This window comes from Tupaia chinensis, unplaced genomic scaffold, assembly GCF_000334495.1.
Source record: "Tupaia chinensis unplaced genomic scaffold, TupChi_1.0 Scaffold000706_1, whole genome shotgun sequence".
Classification (NCBI taxonomy): domain Eukaryota; kingdom Metazoa; phylum Chordata; class Mammalia; order Scandentia; family Tupaiidae; genus Tupaia; species Tupaia belangeri.
In genome coordinates, this window is record NW_006160229.1 from 1,879,042 (window position 1) to 1,894,864 (window position 15,823).

Genomic DNA, 15,823 nt, shown 5'->3' on the forward strand with positions numbered 1-15,823 from the left:
TCTTTCCCTCTCTGGTGAGTGTACATACCCTTTGACAAAAGAAAAAGATTATGGCATTACTTCCAAATAAAGTGACAAAGAGTGTCATGATTGACTAGCACTATCTGCTAGCAAAATTGAACTGGTGATGAGAACATAGGTGCAATACACAAGGCATCTTCAAAACATGCAAGGGAAATATGCATTCTGAAAAAACTGGGAACCAGCAGTTAGCGTAATGGCTATGTCGCTGGACTCCCACGTAGTCGACCGCAGTTCGTGTCCCGGACCCGGTGGCTTAAACTCACCCTGGGTGCGTGTGTGTGCGTGCCCAAGATCCCGAGAGGAGAATGGAGGAGAAGGGATTGTGGCGTGGCCATCCCCTCTGGGGGGTTGATTTCTTGCTTTCTGTCTCTATGTCTCTCTCTGTCTGTCTGGCGAGTGCACGCGCCCTATAGCGAAAATTTCTCCAAAAAAAATGCGTGGCATGTTTGTGTGCATGCCCAAAATCCTGAGTGGAGGAGGAGGGATTGTGGCGTGGTCATCGCTGCTCAGGAGTGCTTTCTCACTCTCTCTCCAGCAAGGACACACCACCTATATGTACTATCTGGGGTTATAAGTTTAATAAACATTATCTAAACAACCAATCAGTTACTCTTGTTTAAAATTTATAGTAAGAAATTTATTAAAAACAGTGAAGACCATGTTCTAAATATAGGCCAATTTAGATGATTTTCAATAATTTTTTTCAACAAGTTTTTTTTTTTTTTTTTTGCCTGCATGTGCAAGAGAGAGAGGGAAAAAGAGAGTGCGTGCACATAAGCATCCCCTAATAGGACATGGCTATGCTGCAAAACTTTTCCCTCCAAGGGTCCTGGGCATGAACATGTGCCTGAAGTGTAAGCCACTGGCGCCAGGACTCAAACCCTGGTCAGCCATGTGGGATCTGGCTTCTTCTGCACAGTACTTAACTGCTGCCTATAGTACTGGCCTTTAAATGAACTTTTTGAAATCCCCCTGTTTTTGTCATCCCTGCCATTGAAGAAGAAAATATTAGTACATGTCTTCCTCTAAAAAAGACAAAGGTCACTGTGTGACGACATTATGAACACATGAGGTACACACAAAGACTTAAAATATACATAATCTCCTAACCTATAATCATAGCAGTTTGCCTAACTTTTGCTTATTCCTTTAGATATATATAGTCCTTAGGTCACCACTAGCAGTGAATATGAGTCAGTTATTTTCTTGCAGAAATCCTTTGGGCTATATTGATATTTAACAGTTCATGGAAAAATATGTCAAATGTCTCTGTACATTTGAGATTATGAATATTGTTTACAATCAGAAGAACAAAATCCAATTGGGGAAATGACCATATATACCAAAAGCAGCTAGAGTTGAAACCAAACAAGACATTGACTTTTTCCACTAAATAATAAGAATAGTAATAACCAATTTTAAAAATATGTTACTTATTTTTGTCATAGGGTGAGTGTGCTTGCCAGAGAGAGAAAGAGAAAGAGAGGGAAGGAAAATGAGGAATCATCCCCAGGGGGGATGGTCATACCCCAATCCCTTCTCCTCCATTCTCCTCTTGGGATTTTGACCAGGCATGTATGTGTGCCTGATGTGCTTTTCAAGCCACTGGGTCTCAGATTCAAACTGCCCAGCTGGCAACATGGGATCCAGACACTTTAACCACTCTACTACCTGGTGGCCCAGTAACAACCAATATTTCCAAAAAATCTGCCAGAGGGTGTGTGCACTCGTGGGAGAAGGAGAAAGAGATGAGAGAGCACCCCTCCCATGGGGTGTGGTCATACCGAAATTACTTCTCCATTTCCTTTTGGGATTTTGGGCATGTACACACATGTGTTCAGCATGTTTTTCCCTCTACAAATTGTCAAAAAGTTAAGCACACTCAAATCCCTCTATTAAACACAAAGTCACTAATATCAGGGATTCTGTACATATTACATATAAGTACGGCATCCAGAAAGAACTGTAAAGTGGATACATCAGGTCAATTATCAAGAGACCTCTATTTTATTTTATTATTTTTTAAAAAATGTCCTATAGGGCCATGGGCCAGCTTGTGGTATGGTAGTTAAGGGGCTGTATCTCACATGGCAGGTTGTGCTACTTGAATCCCAGACCAAGCAGTTTGAAAATCACATTGGGTGCATTTATGTGCATGCCCAAAATCCCAGAAGGAAAATGGAGGCAGGGGTGATTTCTCACTTTCCCTTCTCTCTCTCTACTTCTGTCTGTCTCCAGCCAGCACAAGGGGAAAGTGAGAAAGCATACTCCTTACCCCAGGCGGGATGGCCACACTGCTATTCCCTCTCCTCAATTCTCCTCTCAGGATTTGGGTATGCACGCACATGGCCTGTGCATGATAGCCACCTGTCCTGGACACAAACTGCAGCTGTCCATGCAGAATCCAGCTGCCTTGACCACCATGCCACTGGCTAGCCTGAGGCCTCTATTTTAGAGGACACCTTACTGTTAGAGGACTGAGAAGGTAGGCACCCAGAAAGAGATACGGAATCTAACGTTCACTGTTGCCTTATAAACATACAGACAATTGGTTCGTAAACTTTTCCACCCTCTTGTGACTTTTCCATTCCTTTAAACTAATTTCATTTGAATAAAAAGGTTGGTTTGGGGAGAGGGGTGGGTCTGCTAAAGTCTCACAGTGATTAGACCTAGCTAAAACTTCCTGTGGATGATAGTGGGTCATTGGAAACAGGTCTGCCCCATGATAAAGTATGGAGGTCATTAATGATTGGAGATTGCTCAGCAGTCAAGGAATGACAGTTAGCAGAGAAATAGCCCAATTATTAATTATGACTTACAGCTGAGCAGGAGTTGAAACAGTACCAATCATAGTCTTAGTAGTGTTCTGCAGGAGATGAGCTAATTAATTTCTTGTGAAGGATGACAAGACCATTGTGCCTTTGAAGTCCATATTCTATCTGGTTGCCTGGGTGATTCTGGACAATCTCTATGCATGTATACACACATAGCAAAGGAAGCTGCTTTTACTCCAAATTTTAATAAAACCTACACTGTAAGTATTTCATGATTTAGTCTTTCTTTTAATGATGTGTATTCTCTGTTCACCCCAAGATTGATTTAAAATATTCTCATAAACCACTGTTGTGCCAGTATGGTGTAGAAAGTGTGGAGTAAAGAGGGCCTGAATGTTGAAAGATAGGTTGTTTGGAGCAGAGAGGAAACATCCCTTCCCACAACTGTAAAACAAGGTATTGGGCAGAATAGTTGGAAGACGCTTACAAGGTGTGATTTGAGATGCAATAAATGAGTGATATACTGCAAAAGTTCACTTATTACTATTATTATTTGAGAGATTTTTGCCATAGGGCACGCGTACGCACTAAAGAGACAGAGATAGTAAGAGAGACAGAAAGTGAGAAATCACCCCCCAGGGGAGATAGTCATACTGCAATCCCTTCTCTTCCATTTTCCTCTCAGGGTTTTGGGCACACATGCACACATGTCTGTCATGAGTTTCAAGCTGCTGGGTCTCGGATTCAAAACATGGTTAGCCACACGGGAGTCCAGCACCTTAACCACCATGCCACCAGCTGGCCCCAAAAGTTCACTTATTTATTCATTCATTCATTCATTCATTCATTTTTTGGAGAGGTTTTTGCTATAGGGCACATGCGCTTGCCAGAAAGACAGAGAGAGACAGAGAGACAGAAAGCGAGAAATCACCCCCTGGGGAGATGGCCACACCACAATCCCTTCTCCTCCATTCTCCTCTCGGGATCTTGGGCACGCATGCACACGCACTCGGAGTGAGTTTAAGCCGCCAGGTTTAGGACTTGAACCTTGGTCGACTACATGGGATTCCAGCAATATAGCCATTGTGCTAACTGCTGGTCCCCACTTATTTATTTTTTAAAGAATTATTTTATTTAACTTTATTTATTTATTTATTTAAATTTTACTGGAGAGGGACAGAATGAGAGAGGGAGAAAAAGAAAGAGAGAAAGAAAGAAAATAAGAAAGCAAGCTGCCAGGTCTGGAACTTGAACTGTAGCCGACCATGTGGGAGTCCAGTGTCCTTAACCACCACACCACCTGGTGGGCCCCAAAAGTCTACTTACTAAAACTTGAAATCAGGACCAGCAGATGGCGTAATGGTTATGTCACTGGACTTCCAGGTAGTCAACTAAAGTTGAAGTTTTGCACCCATTGGCTTAAACTCATGCCAAGTATGTGTGCATGTGTGCCCAAAATCCTGAGAGGAGAATGGAGGAGAAGGGATTGCGATGTGGCTATCTCCTCTGGTGGGTGATTTCTCACTTTCTGTCTCTCCACCTCTCCAGCAAATGCACATAACCTATAGCAAAAATCTCTCTTAAAAAAAAGAAAACTTGAAATCAGAGATTAGACAGTAGAGTACTGTCTAAGGCAGCTGGATCCCACATGGCTGACCATGTGATTCAAGTCCTAGACTGGTGGCTTCAAAAACATGTTGGGTGCTGGGCACATGTGTGTGCATGCTCAAAATCCCAAGAGGAGAATGGAGAAGGGACTGTGGTATGGAAGTTCTCCCTAGAGGAGTGCTTTCTCACTTTCTCTGTCTCTCTCAGGTGGGTACATATGTCCTGCAGCAAATTAAAAAAAAAAAAAAAAACTTGAAATTATAGACCAAACACTTTTTGCTTTGGTTCAGCATTGCTTATTTCCTATATTTCTTTATAAACATCTAAGCACTTTTATTTATTGCTATAGGGAGTGTGTACTTGCTGGGGGTTAGGGGAGAGAAAACACATCTCAGGCATATGGCCATGCTGTAATCTCCTTTCTTCCATCCTCCTGTCAGGATTTTTTGGACACACACATGCATGCATACATACACGTACACACACATACACATGCACGCACACACACACATTTTTTTTTGGAGAGATTTTCGCTATAGGGCACGTGCGCTCGCCAGACAGACAGAGACAGAGAGACAGAAAGCGAGAAATCACCTCGTAGGGGGGATGGTCACGCCGCAATCCCTTCTCCTTCATTCTCCTCTCGGGATCTTGGGCACGCACGCACACATGCCCAGCGTGAGTTTTAAGCCACCGGGTCCGGGAGGTGAACCACGGACAACTACGTGGGAGTCCAGTGACATAGCCATTACGCTAGCTGCTGGTTCCCCACACACACATTTTTTTAAGCTGCCAGGTCTGGGACTCTAACAGCGTAGTCAGCCATGTGAGATCTAGTTGTTTTAACCACCATGCCACCAGTTGGCCCCTCCACTTTGACTAGTCCTGAAATTCTTAGTTTGAAGAAGCTTATTAGATTTCATTACTCCATTCACAATGGGGGTTGTAGAAGAACCCTGGTTACCTGAGGCTGGGCCTGGAAAAAGGTATTACTAAAAGAAGTCGCTGGCCCCATGGCCTAGAGTGGTTAAGAGAGCCAGATCTCACTGGGCAACTGCACAGTTTGAATCCTATCCCTGGTGGCTTGGGAAACATGATGGGCATCTTGGTGTGCATACCCCGAATCCCAAAAGGGTGGAGAAATGGAGGAGAAAGGATTGTGGGATGACCACACTCATTGATAGTTCTTTTCTCCCTCTCTCTGTCAAGCACATATACTCACTAGCAAATAAATCAAATGAAGGAAGGAAGGACAGAAGGGGAGACCAACCTTAGAGAAGATCTAGTAGGTGGCTGCCTTGCTCATGCTGATTTCCTGTTTTGTTGGAACTCTCTTTTTAAGAAGAACCTCCTGGTTTGCCAATGAGTTCTAGTAGAGACTGAATGCCTGGCCAGGTGAGGATAAGATACAGGCTGCCTATCATAAACTGAGTGCTATCTGAGTGCATGGGGCCAGTAGGTGGCATCGTGGTTGAGACACTGGACTCCCATGTGGCTGACCACAGTTCAAGTCCTGGACCTGGAGGCTTGCTTTCTTACTTTTCCTCTCTCTCTGTCTCTCCATGTCTTTCTCTGGTCATATTAAATAATTGTAATAATAAAAATAAATAAAATTTTAAAAAGAGAAATGCATGAAGCTGGTTTACATATAATTTTGCATAGTTATTTATACTGGTACCATCTGAAAATGGATGACTACTATACCATGAACACCCTACCACAGCCTGTTCCTAAAAAGACAATGAAGAAGAGAGATCTTCCCAGGGGATAGAACTTTCAGTAGCAACTTTTAGTTGCCTATCATGCCTAAGAGATATGACCTGAGGCGCACAAACACTAATTCACAGATAGTAGCCAGTGAGTCCACCAGAGATTTAGAACAAGTTTCTGGGGCCAGCAGGTGGCATGGGGGTTAAAGGCGCTGGATCCCACATGGCCGACCACAGCTGGAGTCCCAGACCTGATGGTTTGCTTTCTTATTTTCCCTTTCTCTCTTCTTCTCTGTCTCTGTCTGGTCAAATTAAAAAATAATAATGGCAAACAGAATTAAATAAATGAATAGTTTAAAAAAAAAAAGAACAAGTTTCTAACAGTCACTTTTATTACTTGGAAACCAGAAACTATATCTGTTTTAAAAGGGCACATAAAATGTGAGTCAGAATTTAATAAACCATCCAATCCTCTTATTCCCCTTTATTTGGGGGAAATAAGTTCCGTAGCATATCATTGATTTGTGCAAGGGGAAACTTCCGCTAATTGCTAGAAGTGAGATCTGGATATCAGTTTAGGGCTTTCTACTAAACAGTACATAACCATTCATTCACTGTCAGTGTTTTCTGAGCTTTACTGACATGCCATGTGCCCCTGGGAGATAAGAACAAAGGCAAACCATGGTCCCTGCCCTCAAGAAGCTCTTGTGTTTATTTTGTTTTTGATGCTTTTTTTAAATGAGAGAGACAGAGCGAGACAGAGACAGGTATTTTGACAGGGTCTCACCATGTTGCTATCCTTCTGCCCAGTGTCCTAGTTAACTAGGACCACCGGTGTGAACCACTGTACCCAGTCTATGTCGTGCCAGGAACAAAACCTGGGCCTCCCATATGGCCTCATCTACAGCGTAGTTGACATATTACCACTTAAACCACCTTGGCTGGGCCGTGTTGGTACATTTTTTTGGTGCATGTTGGTGTATTTGTATATAGTTATATTCTTTGCAAGAAAAAAAGGAACCAAAAAAAGCAAATAACTTTTCAAATAGGGCAGACTAAATATTTGCAGAAAAGTGCCAAATGGAGTGAAAATACTTATGGACGCTGGAGACAGTGTGAAAGGAGGGTGAGAGAAGGGAGGAGAATAGGGAATTAAATTGGGGGAAATAGAGAAGCAAGACATTTGTGGGACACAGAAATGATTTATTACCTGTTTATAGTATAGTATATATAGTACATGTATAGTATTCTAAATTGGACTGGTCTGAGATGTATTTCATGTTGGGTAAATTTTCTTTTTTTTAATAATTATTTATTTTATTTTATTTATTCATTCATTTATCTTTTAATTTGACCAGAGAGAGACAGAGGTTGAGAGTGAGAGAGAGAGGAAGTGAGAAATCAAGCCACCAGATTTAGGACTTCCTGGTTGGCCATGTGGGAGTATCCAGAGCCTTAACCACCACGCCACCTGCTGGTCCCCCACATGTTGGGTAAATTTTCTTTACATGCCAAATGATGTATAGTGATCCAATGGTTTTTGTTTTGTTTTGTTTCTAGAGGTTTTTGCTATAGGGCACATGTGCTCGCCAGAAAGACAGAGAGAGACAGGGAGACAGAAAGAGAGAAATCATACCCCAGCGGGGATGGCCACGCTGCAATCCCTTCTCCTCCATTCTCCACTCGGGATCTTGGGCATGCACGCACACGTGCCCAGCGTGAGTTTATGCCACTGGGTCTGGGACTCAAATTGCGGTTGGCTATATGGGAGTCCTGCTTGACATAGCCATTACACTAACTGCTGGTTTCAATGTTGTTTTTTTTTTCTTTAAATAAGAATGATAAAAATAAAATCAAATAAAAAAAAGTATCAAATGGAATTACAGATGCTAAAAATAGAGCCAGTAAGAACTATATGACTTAAAAACAAAGCAGACACCAACAGAGATATTAATTAATTCAAGGTTGGATTTGATTGTGAAGGGGAGTTTGCATCTCTATCACTGCTGGGAAGAAAGCCATTTTTAATGGATTTTGATGGCATCCTGCCTGCATTTTAGTACCTAAATATTGGCCTGGGTGAGATAAAACTTGAATTAATTGATCAAGAAAACTGGAGGGTGGTGCAATCCGCTATTATTTTAAAACAGTACAAAGTAACTGAAATGCGGCTGTGGGGTATGCAAAAGGTTTGTTAATTTTTAGATCTGAACCTCAGACTCTATTTGCTTGCTCATAATGCTTTATCCCCTTTCCAAATTGCTCATTCTCACAAAAACACTTTTGAGCAAAACATACAACTCACTGCCATGCATCCTCTTCATCTATGACCATTTGACTCACTCGCCTCTCTCAGCTTTCTTTCTTTCTTCCCTCCTTCCTTCTTTCCTTTCTTCCTTCTTTCCTTTCTTTCTTTTTTAAATTGTAATTGTTATTGTCTTAGGAGCTGTACATATTTATGGGGTACAGTGCACGTTTTTAGCTTTTCTTTTTAAGGTTTGCCATATGGTGTGTATGCTCACCGGAGAGAGACCGAGAGAGGGAAAGTGAGAAATCACCCTCTAGAGGAGATGGTCACGCAGCAATCCCTTCTCCATTCTCCTCTCTCTTGGGATTTTGGGCATGCACACACACACACCTCATATGACTTTCAAGGCATCATGTTTGGGACTCAAACTACAGTTAACCATGTTGTAGTCCAGTGTCTTAACCAACATGCCACCTGCTGGCTTCTGCTCTCTACTTTTAAAAACGTATACATCTCCTTTAGTTTGGAAAAGAAAAGTTGCTTGATCCTGTTGGCCCTTCTGATTTTTTTTTTAGAGTTGTGGGGTTTTTAAATTTTTAAAATTTATTTATTCATTTTTATTTTTATTTTTGCTATGGGTTGTGTGTGTTCCCCAGAGAGAGAGAGAGAGAGAAATCACTCCTCAGGGGATATGGCCATGCCACAATCAATCCCTTCTCCTCCATTCTCCTCTCGGGATTTTGGGTACACATGCACACAGACCTGACATTAGTTTGAAGCTGCTGGGTCCACGACTCGAACTACGGTCAGCCATGTGGGAGTCCAACAACATAACCATTATGCCATCTGCTGCTCCCAGCCTTCCTGATTGCTATACATCGTTTTTTCCTCTTTTTTCATCATCAAACTTTGCAAGTGAATAGTTCATACCTATAAACTCCTGCAATCTGGCTTCCAGCCCAACTACCATTGAAACTACACTCTTATAGCTCTTGCAAGATTTCTGAAGCATTTAATGAAATAGCCTTTCTCAAAACTAATTTCTTTTGACTGGGAATAGGTTTTTGTGGTTTAGAGCATGTTACACCTGACTCGATTACTGCATTTTTCCATGCATACTGGACAATTTCATTTGAGTATCCTATTATTTCTTCAACATACTTAAAACAGAACTCTTAATTTTCTCCAGCAATGTCTTCCTGTAAGGATTTTCTGATGTAGGACAGACAGTAAGCTCTATGAAAACAGAGATCATATCTCTCAGGTTCATTGCTACATCACTGTCACACTACTTGGTTGTAGTTAATATTCAATAAATATTTGTCAAAATGGATAAATGAAATATCATTATTTTACGAAATGATGATGCTACCACATTCCAGTATCATCCTGAGAATGGAGGTTAACATTCTATATCATTTACTACTCTTCATTATGGGCCCGTTGCTCTTCTAGACAGGTCTACTTACAATTTACTGTTTCTTAGATTTTTATTTTAATTTGTTGTAGGGCACATGCACTCATCAGAGAGAGAGGGAAAATGAGAAGTTAACCTCCAGGGTGGATGGCTACACTGCAGTTCCTTCTCCTCCATTCTCCTCTTGGAATTTTGGGCACAAACACACATGTTCTCAGAATGTTTTTTTTTTTTTCCCCCCAAGCCACTGGATCTGGGACTCAATACAAACAGTTGGCAATGGGGGATCCAGCCACCTTAACCACCATGCCACTCACTGGCCTTCCTGGAATATTTTTATTTGCACATCTTTTCCATTTCTCTTGGTTAGAATGCTCTTTTACTTCCATGTGTGTGCTGAAGTGTTATTTGTCTTTTCAAACTAATTTTTATGAAAATAATGCATGTACATAGTTTAAAAGTTAAATACTTACAGAATTCTAAAGAAAAAAGGTCCTTTATCCCTTTTTCTCTCTCCAGATTTGTGTTTCTAGAGCAAATACTTTTTATTATTTTAGCTATTTCTTCTATTTACTTCCTTATTTCCGTAAAACATAATTATACTGATGTATCTTTGACCTAACTTCTTATTATGGGAAATGAAGATTTAGTCTTCTTATGCCATATCCTTTCTTAAAAAAAAATGTTATAAGTCTCCCTCTTTGCTAGGGTCCGTGGGGGGAGAAGGTGAAAAAGCACCCCCCTGGCCAATGGCCACACTACAGTCCCTTCTCCTCTATTCTCATCTTGGGATTTGGGGCACATGCACACATGTGTCTAGAGTGTTTTTCTTTTTTTAGTTTTTTTTTTTTGCTATAGGGCGTGCACGCTCGCCAGAAAGAGACAGAAAGAGGGAAAGTGAGAAATCACTTTCCAGAGAGGATGGCCATGCCTCCTCCTCTATCCGATATTGTCGTCTCTGGATTTTAGGCATGCACGCACATTGCCTGGAGTGATTTTCAAGCGACTGGTCGGTCCTACACTTGAACCGTGGTAAGGTATTGGGGGTCCAGCAACTTAACCACCATGCCACTGTCTGGCCCTATGCCATAACCTTTCTAACCTTTCGTCTGTCTATTCTCTCAGTATATTTTGATAGGATATAGAATTTTGAATGAGAAAGAATTTGTACAGAATCTTTTTTTTTTTTTTAAAGAGGTTTTATCTTACAAGGCACGTATGCTTGCCAGAAAGACAGAGAGATAGAAAGAGAGAAATCACCCCCCAGGAGGGATGGCCACACCGCAATCCCTTCTCCTCCATTCTCCTATCGGGATCTTGGGCACGCATGCACACGCACCCAGCGTGAGCTTAAGCCACCGGGTCCGGGACTCAAACTGCGGTTGACTACATGGGAGTTGAGCAACAAAGCCATTACACTGAGTGCTGATCCCAGAATTTGTACAGAATCTTGAAGACCAAACTACATCTCAGTGAACTCACTGTTGTTTTTAGTAATTGCCTCTTTCCTTCTACTGTTATCAAACAAAACATCCTAAGGGCCAGATGTTGGTGAAATGGTAAAATGGGATGTTCTATAATGCCAACCAACATGGTAGGTTAACATGTTTGCCCCTAGACATCTCTCCGGGTATGCCAGGCATGTATGTTCCTGTGATCTAGGGCTAGCTAAGACTGGGGGTGGATAGTGGCATGGGACCCTGTTGGGGGCACTTTCTTTGTCTATGTTTCTCTTGCTCATGGAAGAAATAAAAACTTTAGAAAGTTTAAAGTTTACATAAAAACTTAACAAAATAAAAAAACTAAGCCAGCTGGTAGTGTGATGGTTAAGGTGGCTAGACCCCACATGGCCAACTGTGGGAAGTCCCGGACCTATGGTTTGAGAAACACTCCAGGAGTGTGTGCCTGTGTGCCCCAAGTTCAAGAGCAAAATGGAGGACAGGGATTGCAGCATGACCAAGCCCCATGGGGGGTTTTAGTCTCACTGCCCCCTCCACAAGAGAACACGCCCTCTTGCAGATTAAAACAAACAAACAAACAAACATCCTTTTAATGGTAGGTTCTAGTTCCTTGCCTGCCTTTGATGCTATGATTACTGGAATACACCTACTTCTTTTGAAAAGCTAAACAATATTAGATCATCCTAAATCCCGTTGGATTTCTGCCGTTTTCTACAATTACTAACCTCATCTGTCAGTACCCTCAGATGTAATTAATATGGGCTATTTGGAGCACATTAACAGAGATCCCTGATGTCATCTGAGGAAATGACATTTAAGCTGAGATCTGAAGGATGAATAGGAAAGGCGGGTGAAAGCATTCCCGCAGCACTGGTTGCCCATGAAAAAGCTGCCAGGAGAAAAACTTTGGGAAGTCAAGGAATAAAAGGTGGCCAGCGGGGTGGAGCCTGGTGAGTGAGAGAGAAAGTTGCTAGTTCAGAGCCTTGTAGGTAATGTCAAGCAGGATTTAGGATTTATTTTAAGAGCAGCAGGTAGCTACTGAAAAGCCATAAGCAGGGAGTTACTTGATCTATTTTGTCTTTCAAAGATTTCTGTGGCTGCAGTATGAAGAATGAGTTGGATAGGGCTGACCATTAGGAAGATACAGGTAGAACTGGTCTTAAATAACATCAAGGCCAGCCTTACAGTCGAAAAGAAACTTCAAATGGGCAAAAAAGTAATCATACCATGTATGTTTGAAAGCTCAACAGAGACAGTTGAATTTCTTTTTTGTTTTTGTTTTTAACCACGAGGTGCATGCACTTGCTGGAGAGAGACAGAGAAAGACAGAGAGGGAAAGTGAGAAATCATCCCCCCAGGGGGACTGACCATACCACAGTCCCTTCTCTTTCATTCTCCTCTCAGGATTTTGAGCATGCATGCACACACGCCCAGCATGATTTTCAGGCCACTGGGTCTGGGACTTGAACTGTAGTTACCATGTGAGAGTCTAACACCCTATCCAGCATACCACCTGCTGGTCCCATGAGACAGTTGAATTTCAATTTGCTCATGATAGAGTAATTTTGATCCTACTATATCAGCTTCAATTCTTTCTATGTTTCACTTTTAGTACTAGATGAAAGAAGGGTGTCCTCATCATTGCCCTCCTGCTGGTGCACTGGGTTACTCATCAACTCATTGATCCCAGATGCACTTTGCTCTCCTGGGTGCAGTGTCCTAGTGGTTGTTCTGTCTATTTGCCATGGTGAGAATGCAGAGAGGTCGAGGTCGAGGGTGGGAAACAGTAATAGAGGAGAAGGGCTCCCTAGTGGCTTTTATAGAAAAGGGACGACAGAATCAAAGGTTAAAGGCAGATTTTCCTTTCTTTCCTTCCCTGGGCAGCAAGCATTATCTCCAGTCAAGTTGATAATAAGGACTGAAGACTATTTTCTCTGAATTCCTGCCTGCTGGAGACTGGGGCTCTGCTGCAGTCAGCTGATACACCCGGAAAGCTGGCATTAGGTGTCATGGCTCCTGACAATTTCGGCAGGAGGAAGTTAGTTTTTGCAGTTCTGTTTATGGTGTCGGTCGAATAAAAATTCTGGCCGAAGGTCTGCTTTTCATAGTCATGGACAACAGCTTTCTACAACACCTGGGTTTTCTTTGGAAACTGTGAAGAGGCACTGAAATGAACAAAAATAATTTTTCTTGCCTTAAAAAAACTCACAGAGGAATGACACTAAAGGATGCATGTGAGAAAAGCTCTAAATTCAGGTTGAATTTGGATACAGAACAAAATCACCTTGAATACATTTCATGTTTTGCCGAGCACATTTTGACTTGTATGAAATTGCATTTTTATAGTCAAACAAATTAGTCTGGACCCATGAGTATAGGTGTTGTGCTGAAATAAATTAGGAGGACAAAGAGATAATGGAATTATAATAAAAAATGAAAATACGACCAACAATACTCCTGTATATTGGGGGATCTTTTTTTTCCCCTAAAGTGTAGGTGTGCTTGCCAGAGAGTGAGAGAAGAGAGGAGAAAGGCCCCGCCCCCATGGGGCATAGTCATGCTGCAATCGTCTGTCATCCATCTCTCCTTCCTTTTGGGATTTTGGACATCCACACACAGGTGTATTTCTCAAGCCATGGGATCTAGGACTTGAATTTCACAGTTGGCCATGCGGGACCCAGCTGCCTTAACCACTACACAGAGCCTGCCCACTATATAGGGGATTTTAACATCTCTCATTTTAAACTGCAGCAACAAGACAATGGTCCAGTGCAAATGAATACTGCCAAATAATGTTCAAGTCTCTAATTTTCGAATTGATGTTTGAATCTATAAGCAAAGTACATTTTTTCCACTTGTTTAATAAAACTGAATATGGAAAGATAGTACATATTATTTACTAGCAAGCACTTGCATCCTCAAATGTCCATATTAGCTTAGTCCTTATTTTATCTATTAATAAGGATGTACTTTATTGATAAGGATTTTAGACTTATACCTGCAATGAATAACAATAATCTCTTGTAACACTCAATACCAGTATTTAGACTAGTGCCTGTCACATAGTAGCTGTTCAGCAAATAATCATCAGCAAATGGAATTACAGGAGTTGCTCTCTTCTTTAAAAGCAAACCATTGTGTGAGACTAGAATATCTACAGGAGGATGAAAGCGAAAGGGTCGCAGCATGGCCATGTCCCTTCTTCCCCAGCCTGGCCCCATGATTCCTCACTTTCCAGCTCTCTGTCTCTCCCGAGAAAGCACACATCCTATGGCAGAAAGCTAAATCAATAAATAAATTAGCCAGAAAATAGATTCTATTTGAAATAGCAAAAAGAAAAACCGTATATCTATTTTGTCAATGAAGGAAAATATCCTAATATTTGATTAATATACATTTAACATAAATCTCACAAATCATTAGATATAGCCTCAAACGTGAACAAACAGAAGGAACCATAAAAGGGGAAGAGTTGAAAACAGCAGGTTTTACCTCTTGGCAGTTAGGACAGTCTGGGAACCGACCTTTGGTCTCTTGCGCTTGCACTTTCTGGGGACGGTTCCTCTTGGATCACAGACCCAAGTTCAAACTTTATAGCACGTTCTTGAAGCGCCTTTTGGGTTATTCAGGCGCCTCCGCCTACACATCCTGGGTGTCTGCCAAGATGATGAGTTCTTTTTCTTAGTTTGTCCTGTGCTTCCTTACTGACCTTTCCCTCTACCTCGGACTTTGATCTCTGGACTCTGTCAGTTCCTCTCCAGCCTTCCCACGGTTCAAGGCCTCATTTAACCTCCAGCGATTTCAGGAAAACTTCCTAGATCTCCTTTTTAGACGCAGTGTCGCTCTCCTGTATGTCCTTCAGCACTGAAAACTTTTGGTCCAGCGGGTATTACCCTCTAACATAAGAAAATGCCCAGGAAAGGTTTGTTGAAACAAATCTAAAACCCAGAGGGGAAAAGAGGCGCCTGCGCCCAGCAGTAAAGGCCTTTCACAACCTTAGTCGGGGAGACCCGTTCCATATGTGGGCCACACTCCCAGCTCTAGGCAGGGAGGAGAGAGTGGCGCAGCGGACGTCTCCTCTTAAGTGTCTTCCGACTCCCTTTACTTATTTCTTCTTTACTTTTACACAAGAATCTGCAAGTTTTCCAACAGCCAGAGGCCCCGCCTTAGAGGGTGGTGCTAAAGGAGCTGCTGGGGGCAGGCTTGCCCATTCTCCTGGCAACTTGAGCCTTAGCTTTTATTTTTAACTTTTAAAGTTTCCCAAATGCCAGCTCTAAACTAGAGGCCGAGACTGTACAGCGTTTCCTGGGACGTCTGCGTTTTAGGGAAGGCTCTCAGCATTCGGGGCTTTTCCTAAATGATCCTTTTCATATTTCCCACCAAGCACTCCTGGCCTCCTCCCCCAGTCAGTGCGGAGAACCGCGGTTTCGCCCAGCGGTCTCCGGGGCTTCCTCTTTCAACCCTCCGGGTAAACCCTGGACGGGCGTGTGGGGGAGCTCCCAGCCCGCAGTACGAGGCGGAGCAGCGCGACGGTTAGACTACAGCTCCCAGCCTGCCCCGGGAGCAGGAGTGGGCGGGGCGGG

The 15,823-nt window shown here is 42.4% G+C and overlaps 1 long non-coding RNA gene across 4 annotated transcripts in view; it reads right to left on the reverse strand.

The window, feature by feature from the left end:
- LOC102484560 (uncharacterized) overlaps positions 1 to 15,432 on the reverse strand; it is a 66,911-nt gene extending 51,479 nt beyond the window's left edge. For all 4 annotated transcript variants that reach the window (XR_001371312.2, XR_003551464.1, XR_003551462.1 and 1 more), the window contains exon 1: positions 14,733 to 15,432. This is a non-coding gene — a long non-coding RNA (uncharacterized LOC102484560). The remainder of the gene's footprint in view (positions 1 to 14,732) is intronic.
- Between the last annotated feature and the right edge of the window lie 391 nt (positions 15,433 to 15,823).